The sequence below is a fragment of the Odontomachus brunneus genome, unplaced genomic scaffold (genome assembly GCF_010583005.1).
Source record: "Odontomachus brunneus isolate Ranch 3 - 2012 unplaced genomic scaffold, Obru_v1 Obru_scaffold_015, whole genome shotgun sequence".
Taxonomy (NCBI): Eukaryota; Metazoa; Arthropoda; class Insecta; order Hymenoptera; family Formicidae; genus Odontomachus; species Odontomachus brunneus.
In genome coordinates this window covers 1,014,123-1,023,579 of record NW_022639465.1, presented here as the reverse complement: position 1 = coordinate 1,023,579, position 9,457 = coordinate 1,014,123, and the positions used below count along the sequence as shown (strand labels likewise).

Genomic DNA, 9,457 nt, shown 5'->3' with positions numbered 1-9,457 from the left:
AAGGGGACGTATTTCTTGTGCGGATGCAACGTTAAAATACCCAATAATGGAATTATTTCCTCAAAACATCACTGAATGATATTTACACGCATTATAATATCACGACATTACAGTTTTGCACGTTTATTCGAGAAAAGAACAAAAAGATCGACGGAGAAAGTATCAGTTGTCGTGTATTATTTTTTTTTCTCGATCGTTTCACGAGTCGTATTACCGAAAATCGTAAATTCGTACAGATCAAATATGACTACTGTTATCGGTGACGATTGCGTTGACTTTCGGCTATCTCACTGAACGATAATAAAAGCCGATACCTCGCGCCTTCACGACTTCTTCACACGAAATGCGAGAGAGGGACGAGCGCGAGGAAACGCGGATTCTCGCGCGAGTAGCGATGCGAGACTACGAAACGTCGTCATCAACGGCAGGAAAGTAGTCTACCTGCTGCGAATATATATAGAGCGGCTCGGAAAGAAATGTGGCGACCAACAATCTTTTCAAGATGGTGGCTTCGCTAATCCGACAGCCATGTAAATTTAGACGTCTCGGCATTTAGATATCCAATGCTCGAATGAAAAACCATTACGGTTTCGAGAGCATGACGAAACCTGAGAATAGATTTACGGTGTGGATGAGAACGATAGAAGACGAGCCTAACGAAGACGCCAAACTTGTTATGTACCGTCGAAAGGCTCGAACTCGATATCTCCGCAAGCGATTAATCGATGTCGCACAAGCAGAGAAAATCTCATTAAACCCTGGAACAGATATTGCAATCTGATGTATCAACAAATAGAAAATAGAAAATAGAATAAAAAATAGAAATAGAAATAGAAATAGAAAATAGAATTAGAAAATAGAATAAAAAATACTCAACTGAAATCTGAAAGTGTATTGAGAGAAACGAATATGATAAAACGGTTGAGCAACCGATATTCTTAGTTTTTGACACTTTTACAGATTAAATTTGATCGGATATTAAGGCATATTTATAACACAGAAGTTAATAAATAATTAATAAATCTCCACGCACATATCTTAATCACTTTGCTCGTCAAGAAAATCAGCGTCAACCGACCTAAAAATGGCAAAATCTAAATGCTATTTGATTTTTATAAAAGTCAGTACTAAAGTATTTTTCGAGTCGCTGAATACAAATTTAAGATCAAAATTTGAAAGTTCAAATTAATGTCAGATTCGAAATCAGCGACCCTAAAAACCTCCAACTACCGAGTTCCATCCAAATTGATTGATGCATCCCTTATAGAAATATCATACTAAGAATCATTGATAATTACTTATTTTCAGTATTAAAAATACTGGATAATAAGTAATTGTCAATGATTCTTAGTATGATATTTCTATAAGGGATTTCCACCTTCAGAAATGCACCAATCAAAATAGAGTATTTCCATCCAGTAAGCAACCAGCACGAAACAAGCATCAGAATAATATTTCATTATACTTTTCTCAATCTATTTTAACTAGTATAAATTAGTAATAATGATTTTTCTTATTGAAAGATTATCGAAATATTAATGAAATTATAATGAAATTTTAATGAAATTGGATCAAAATTGTGAATGCTTTTCAAAAGCATTTCAGCAAAAGTTCATTATATTTTCAATAAATTATTTCCATCAGATACAAATATCTCAATTGAGATCTTATATGCGAAATTTTGCGGAAACTGTATTTGAGAATTCAATTGAGAATTCAACTGAGAATTGAATTGAATTCTATTGTTATCTCAGCAGAAATTTTTCAGTAGGGTAGCGTCCAGCCCGTCAGCGCTACCAGTACAATTTTACCTTCACAGAGAAGTTCTATTCCTATACCAAAAGCTCCGCTGTTTTGAATAAAACTACTGAACGTTTAAAGAAAGGATTGAATAGTTCTAGTCTCAATCTACAGTCTCTCTCTAAGGTAAAAATTACCAGCAAAACAACCCTTGGTACTAGGGTTGGGTTACTTAATAAAGATGGTAAACTGGTAAAAAGATTGCGCTTTGAAGAGAATAAAGAAGAAAGAGATTCGGCGCCTCTTTCTTCAGTTCTTTTTACCATCTCTATTTCAGAGATTATTTCTATTCCTACTTTTGCCCCTGTCTCTTCTACGTATTCTGCATCTTCTGTCGATTTCTCTATGAATCTTTCCATTGGAGACGTTATAAATCCCTTAAGTTCCTTAGATCCCTTACGTCCCTTGCTTCCAAAATCCATTTCGAGCAGATATAAGGAAGGTAGCAATGGACCTTTTATAGTTTGGATTGGGAGAATTGACCTTAGCAACTTAGAGGACACTCGTTCCACCAGCTCTTTGAAGTTAGCTAAGGCATTATACAATTTAGAACCTATCAGAACATATGTATCCGTCTCTTATGACGTTAGTAAGATAAACAATAATAAATTTGCTGTATCTTTCCTTACAGGAAATATACAGCTAATTCTTTTATCATAGAGATGACTAAGCTATATTGTCAAGTTTTCAAAAACCAGTCTTGGGTCACATTTATCCCTGATTTTAGAATTAAAAAAAAGTGATCGACATCAAAATGATATCAAATTGACGTCGGTTTGATGATTTCAACGTTTATTTAATGTCATTTTGACATCAATCAACGAATCATTTTTCGCTGAGTATATACTGTTTTAACTGAACTTCAAATGTAAGTAAAGCGCTTTCAAATATGTAATTCAAAATCCAAGAATAAGTGGCTTCTAAATAATGCGCTTGAGTTTGTTAGATCTGTATATGGATTTTAGAAACATGAATACAAACTTAGGGATAAAATATATTTCGCATAAATCTATTTATTACTGATACAAGTGAACATTTTATATATGAAAAGCTATTTTAACACCAACTGCCTTTCTTTGCCCTATTATATAAAACTATATAATTAATTCCAAAAATATAAATAACTGTAAGTAACAATAAATTAAATAATTTATATGTAAATATGTAAATCAATTATTATACATTCACTGGCATGTACTGAATATAGGACAAAAAATAGTTGCTATAAACAAAACATTTGTAAGGGCTAAGGTAGAGAACGAGACGTAAGCATCGTAGTCGTAGACGTAAAATAAGGCAGAGAAAAATGTAAACGTAAGTCATGAACAGCTATTAGCCTTACGTTTATGTTTTTCTCTGCCTTACTTTACGTCTACGATTACGACGCTTACGTCTCGTTCTCTGTCTTAGCTCTAATTCCTCACGAATTATCAAAGTATTCTAGGAATTAAATCGCAAAGTATTCGTTATAATGAAGTCCTAAGTGTAAGAACGAAGGAAAAGAGAATGAGAAGAATGGGGGAGACATAGGGGAGGGAGAGAGGGTGGATAGTAGAGGTAATGAGATAGAACAAAGCGAGGAGTGCCATGTTATCGTTTACTTTCCCTGGTATCAATATAGGAAAATGAGCGCGTCGAAAGACGTAAACAATAAACGTAAACAGTATGACGCAACTTTGATAGTTCTAAAGTATCTTTCGGTCTTACACAATACCGCTCCCAACAAACTGTCAGTACAACAACAACGATTCTTGGTTCAATGAATACTTTTTCACTCGATCAGTCTCCGAACTGATCATGTTCTCATGCCCCAGCCACTGATTAGGCTGCCCTCCTCAACTGAGGAGTGCAATGAGTACTAAGGGAGGAACGCACACAAAGTACCTGCTCCAGTTACCGGTGGTTTCCGCAGTCAGGGCTCAACCAGCTCCAAGGAAAACTCGCACAAGGAGTGGCCAAAAGCCTAACCTTTGGGCTTAACTGATGCTGGGAGAGCGCGCGCCTCAGCATCAGCGGATAAAAGGCCTCAAGGCCGCACCATTCTTCCTTTTTTCTTCTTTGTCAACTGCCGCTGAGTCAACCTTAATACTGTCTTATGGTGGGATCTCAGGTGAGAACAGGAGAAGAAAAAAAACACTTCTTGTTATGAACGACGTTTATTATCCAAATGACACGATCAAAGAATGTGAACTGAAAAGGAGAAGAGGGAAAAAAAAGAGAAAGGAAGCAAATCCGGAACTACGTCCCTGCCAGTCTCATATAAGGGATATTAGAAGACGAATTTATTGTGGTTAATTCTTCAATTCTTTAGGTATTTATTTTTATAATTCTATATCTATTCTTTAAAATTAATTATCTAGGAACTTCTGTTCATCTCTGTGCTATCTGGGTTATTCGCTGTGATCATTGCCTTATATTCGGGCATTACAAATCTTCTTGTAAAAACATTGCCGACCCAGTTATATGCGCCAAATGTACCAAATCAAATCACTCTATAGATTCGTGTTCTTCTAATATAGAACTCTGCGTAAATTGTGAGCGTAAAAAGCTAGCTAATTAGTAAATAGTGCACTTAGTAGTTTTTCTCCGGTTTTTGTGCACAATAGGCACGTCAAAAGGATCGTGGCGGTTCATTGCTTTGGTCCTTTTGATGCGGAGAATTTTATCCGAGTTAGTGGCAGTGATGCCCCGACGGAGGAGGAGGAGGTTACGGTTGGTCCTTCTTCCCCTACTCTGGGGGATTTCTGACCAAAAATAATTAAAAAACCAGTCCCGCTATCTTATGTTGACGTTTTGAGAAAGCCGAAACAAAACAAAAACCAAGTGTTTTCTTTCAAAAAACTTAGATTTCATAGATAATATCTATTCTTCTATTACCTCGCAACCTCAGGAAACTAAACCTAAGTCCACATTGCATGTCATTAAAAAGAAAAAGGCAGAAAATGACGACTTTTCTTATCCAGTAAAAATACCAATTCTTTTACAGATGACATCAATAAGGTATCCTCTTCTCGACCTCAGGGAAGCAGGAACAAAGAGCCACTTACGGGGAGTCTCAACTCCTCTCTTTGCAAATCGGATAATCAATCCTTGTCTGAAGCAAATAGCAGGAATGATAGTCTGCAAAAAAACAGTTCATACGTTTATCCACATATTACTAAAATTTTTAATACTCTATGAGCATTTAAGTCAGTCTGACAAATAAAATTTCTAAGCTTTATTTAAGTTTTTTTAAATAATAACTACTCTTCTCCATCATGTTCCAACAGAACATTACAGAATTTTGATGTTTCTCCTTTTTTATTGAAGAAATCTCAAATTTCAGAATTTGAGATGTTTATAGCTGATCTGGCTAATATTCTTTCTTCTTTTTCTGTTACTGATTAGAACTAACAATGGCGAATCAAAAGCGATCTACCTCTTCGCAAACTTACTAATACTCAAGTAGAATGTCCGTTCTTTGAAGGCCAGAACTTTTGATTTTATTGATTTAATTAATGAAAACTCTCCAGATGTGTTATGTTTGTCGGAAACTAGTATTCCTGCAAATCTTGTCAATACTTATACTTGTCCTATTAAAGGGTACATATTTATTAACTCTCCTAGGGCAGACTCCAGGGAAGGATGCGCTAGAATTTTGATTAGAAACGATTTGATCTATTCTAGATTTAACTTACAAGTTTTCGAATCCTTATACAGGGAAAATAATGTTGATTTTGTAGGTGTGAACATTTTACAAAAAAATAAGTAATTTGTTACAATTCTTTCAATTTATAATCCTCCAAAATCATCTTCTCGGGATGTTGATCCAAATTTTTGGTCAAAATTTTTTTGCTACATGAATATTATGAAGGATACAATTATTTGTGGGGACTTTAACTCTTATATCCCTTTATGGTCTACTTTACCTACAAAATACAATGAAGGACGTAGTTCAGAAACTGCTATTATTCTCTCAATCTTTATTAATATAAGTAATGGCTCTCCCACTTGGCGGATGGATCCAATAAAAGTATGATTGACTACACTTTTGTTTCTTCGACTTTGGCACTTTCCTCTTATAGTTCGGTTGTAGACTATACTTACACTAGCGATCATTACCCGATTTTTATTAAGATTAATGGTCTCTCTACTCTTTCTGTGGAAAGCAGAACTTCGCTCGTTCTTTCGGAGATTATGTGGGATGACTTTTCTGGGAGAATTTCAGGGAAGTTGGAATCAATTTCCATTTTAGAGAAATGTTTAGAGGAGGGATATAATGAATTCATCTCTTTAAAGAATATACTAATTGAATGTGGAGCTAGGATAAATAAAGGAGAAAAAAGTAAAGGTTTCCCCCAGCTATTTGGTGTCTCCAGTATGCGATTATTAAAGGAAAGAAAAACTGCATTCAAGGTTTTTATTTCTCATCCTACATTGCTTAATTTAAGCAACTATAGTATATTACCGCTGCTAGAGTAAAACAGGATTTATTTAAAATAAAAACTAATTCTTTCAGGTGCTTCTACGAAGATATCAACCCACGTTTAAATGTATCCCTGGTATGGCGCTCGCTCACTGTTTTTAAAAATAGAAGAGCTATATCTCTCAGACCAAACCCTGTGAGCAAAGAAAATACTGCAAAAGCCGCTTTTAACAAGATCGTTCCTACAATCGCGTGCGATTCTTTATTACCACATTTATCGGAAAATTATATTGTTTCTGCGCTCCTTGTTACGCATCATCTTGAAGACGCTTTCTCCCTTCAAAATAAGGTTACTACGTTTAACTCGAAGATTATTAAACCTATCACCAAAAAAAAACTTTGCAGTGCAATCTCCTCACTCAATAAAAAGTCGGCGTCTTGTCCTGATCTTATTTCTAATCAAGTCATTATTAAACTTCCGAGATCGATAAGGGATCTTTTACTTAAATTTTTTAACAAATTATTCAATCTATGTTCCTACCCAACTTCTTGGGCTGATTATTATATAATTTTTATTCCTAAGTCTGGTTCTGAAACTATGCGTCTAATCTCCATGACCAAAGGTTTTTTAAAACTTTTCGAGACAATTATTTTTCGTCGTCTTGTATGGTGGTTCGAACAGAATAACTTATTCGCTAAGAATCAATTCGGTTTTCGCAAAGGGAGATCCATTACGAACAACCTTTTTATACTTTTATCTGCTATTTAAAAAGGTTTTTATAGATCATCCTTTACCGGTGTATTGTTTCTTGATATTCAGGGCGCTTTTAATAATGTGGTTCCGCACCTGCTTTTGGACATTTTGAGTTAATTACATCTTCCTATCAAATTCAGGAAATTGAATTCTTTTTATCTTCTAGAAATATAGAGGGATATATTGATGGGACCTCTTTAGATGTTCGTCGGGCGTGTTTGGGCCTACCTTAGGGCTCAGTTCTAAGCCCTATCCTCTTTAACATTTACACTTCCTTTATTTACAACAATTTACCTGAAGATGTTGAATATTTGGCGTACGCCGATAATATATCCCAGGTAGCAAGTACTTTTTTATTTATTTAAATTATTATTATTTATAAATTATTTATTATTTAATAAATATATATATCCCAAGTGGCAAGGTGACGTCTAAAGATGTTATTAAAACATCATTAAGACATTCATGACGTTTTAATGACATCTTAATGACATCTTTAGACGTCACCTTGCCACTTGGGATATATATATATTTATTAAATAATAAATAATTTTTAACCTGTAATTTTAAACTCGTAAGTTTAATTGTAACTTCTGTCACATATATGAATAGTATAAACAGAATTCTTGTAAATAAATTAGGATACATATTATTTTAAATTAGGGTTATATTTTACACTTCAGATTTCTCACATAATAGTTTATAATAAGTATGATTTTAATAAAATACGAATAATCTTACCACATGTTAAAAAAATATGGATATAATCGCGAGATTTTACGAAATTATTATCTGATGTCGAATGCGTTCTTTACTTCTTAGGGCCATTATACAATGGCAGGCAATAGGTAATCGGAGCAGGCAATAGCCAATAGGAACAAGGAATAGAAATAATTGACTAATCAGAATTTCTATTCTCTATTCCTATTGCCTGTTGCCTGGCATTCTGCAAGGGCCTTTACTCCAGCTTGTTCCTGTGGTAAGGCATTGAGTTATGACTCCTGCACACAGAACGCGGTAATGCTTGCCGCGAGGCGGAAATCCGCGCGACAGCCAATCAATATATTGTTTTTCTGTAAGAGCTAGAAGGTTATTACGGAAAGCAGCATATTTATTGGCTATCGCGCGGAACTTCCGCCACGTGGCAAGCATTACCGCGTCTTGTGTGCAGGAGCCATAAGAATTTGTCATAAACTACAAATGTACTAGATGGTCGTGCCTATCATAATTTTCAGACCTAGTGGAACTAATGGCTCCTGCACACAGGACGCGGTAATGTTTGTCGCGCGGCGGAAGTTCGCGCGACAGTCAATCAATATGCTGCTTTCCGTAATAAGCGTCTAGCTCTTGCGGAAAAGCAACATATTGATTGGCTGCCGCGCGGCGGAAGTTCGTACGACAACCAATCAATATGCTGCTTTCCGTGATAACCTTCTAGCTCTTATATTTATATTTCTCGGCCCTAGTGAAACTAACTCGTACTTACTTCAACTCGAATTATCGTAAACAGCCCGTGACACATATGTACACAGAAATGCACAAAGTGTAACATTGTGCACGATTCAATTGGAACAAAGTGTATACATATGTCGGGTAGGGTTAGGATTATTTTTCAACTGTGCTTATATTTTGGTATTTTTTAATAATAAATAATAAAATCTAAATATTAAAAAAGATATTATTTATTTTACGTCGCAAATGCCAGTCTTTTCTCAAGCCTCTCCGCTTATTAATTTTAATTGTTACTAGAAAACACTAGTTTATACAGCCGACTAGTAGCCTTCGAGCTGAGTACGGATGTGTAATGTTGTGTCGACGATATTTGCATGTACTTGACCGAAAAAAAAACTCCGGTTGGAAAACTACTCTTTTATATCGTTTGTATTTTGTATGAAGAGTTTTGAAGTGCAATTGAAAAGATTTGTGAGTTATTCTATTACTTGTAAATAATTGTTCTTTTCTGGACCATGTATTTAGCCGAAAATAATGATCGGAGGTAAATTAAACAAAGGGTCGGTATGATATCGTTTGTATTTCGTATGAAGAGTTTCGTATGAAGTAGCATTAAAAATATTTATAAGTCATCCAGATAAATTTAATTAAATATTAAAAAAATTATGTATTTGGCCGAAATATCGATCTCAAACGCTGCTGTGGAAGCACCGTCAGGCACAATCGGTGTACTATCTAGTATTTCAATACTCATGGTTCATTTTCGGGTAATTATGTATAATAAGGTCTTTTTTTAATTTTGATATTTTTTTGCAGCTCTTTTGGTAAAAATATTTATTTTGACTCCAACATTGATAATCAATCGGGGGAGTTCGAAAAATATGCAAGTTTTATATTGTTTTAACATTTTAAAAATTTTTTTTCACTTGTCAAACGTTGCTGTTTTCCCACAATTTAAACAAGTTACTGATCTTTTAATCACATTATGTAACCGCAATATCGAACGACTAGCGGGGGGCTGCGCCCCTCGCAACCCTCCTCAAAAT

At 34.9% G+C, this 9,457-nt stretch overlaps 1 protein-coding gene and 1 long non-coding RNA gene across 3 annotated transcripts in view; one reads left to right on the top strand and one right to left on the bottom strand.

Annotated features, from left to right (window-relative positions):
* LOC116841268 (probable G-protein coupled receptor Mth-like 3) overlaps nucleotides 1-399 on the bottom strand; it is a 25,822-nt gene extending 25,423 nt beyond the window's left edge. Inside the window, exon 1 of one of the 2 annotated variants that reach the window (XM_032809008.1) lies at nucleotides 315-399. The gene's annotated coding sequence lies outside the window, so the exon portion shown is untranslated. Of the gene's footprint in view, nucleotides 1-234 lie in introns of both variants that reach the window. The other variant, XM_032809007.1, reaches the window with a different exon arrangement.
* A 3,564-nt stretch (nucleotides 400-3,963) lies between these two features.
* On the top strand, nucleotides 3,964-6,526 carry LOC116841272. Its single transcript, XR_004377527.1, has 3 exons — nucleotides 3,964-4,111; nucleotides 4,787-6,195; nucleotides 6,299-6,526. It is a non-coding gene; the product is annotated as an uncharacterized LOC116841272 (long non-coding RNA).
* Nucleotides 6,527-9,457: the final 2,931 nt, after the last annotated feature.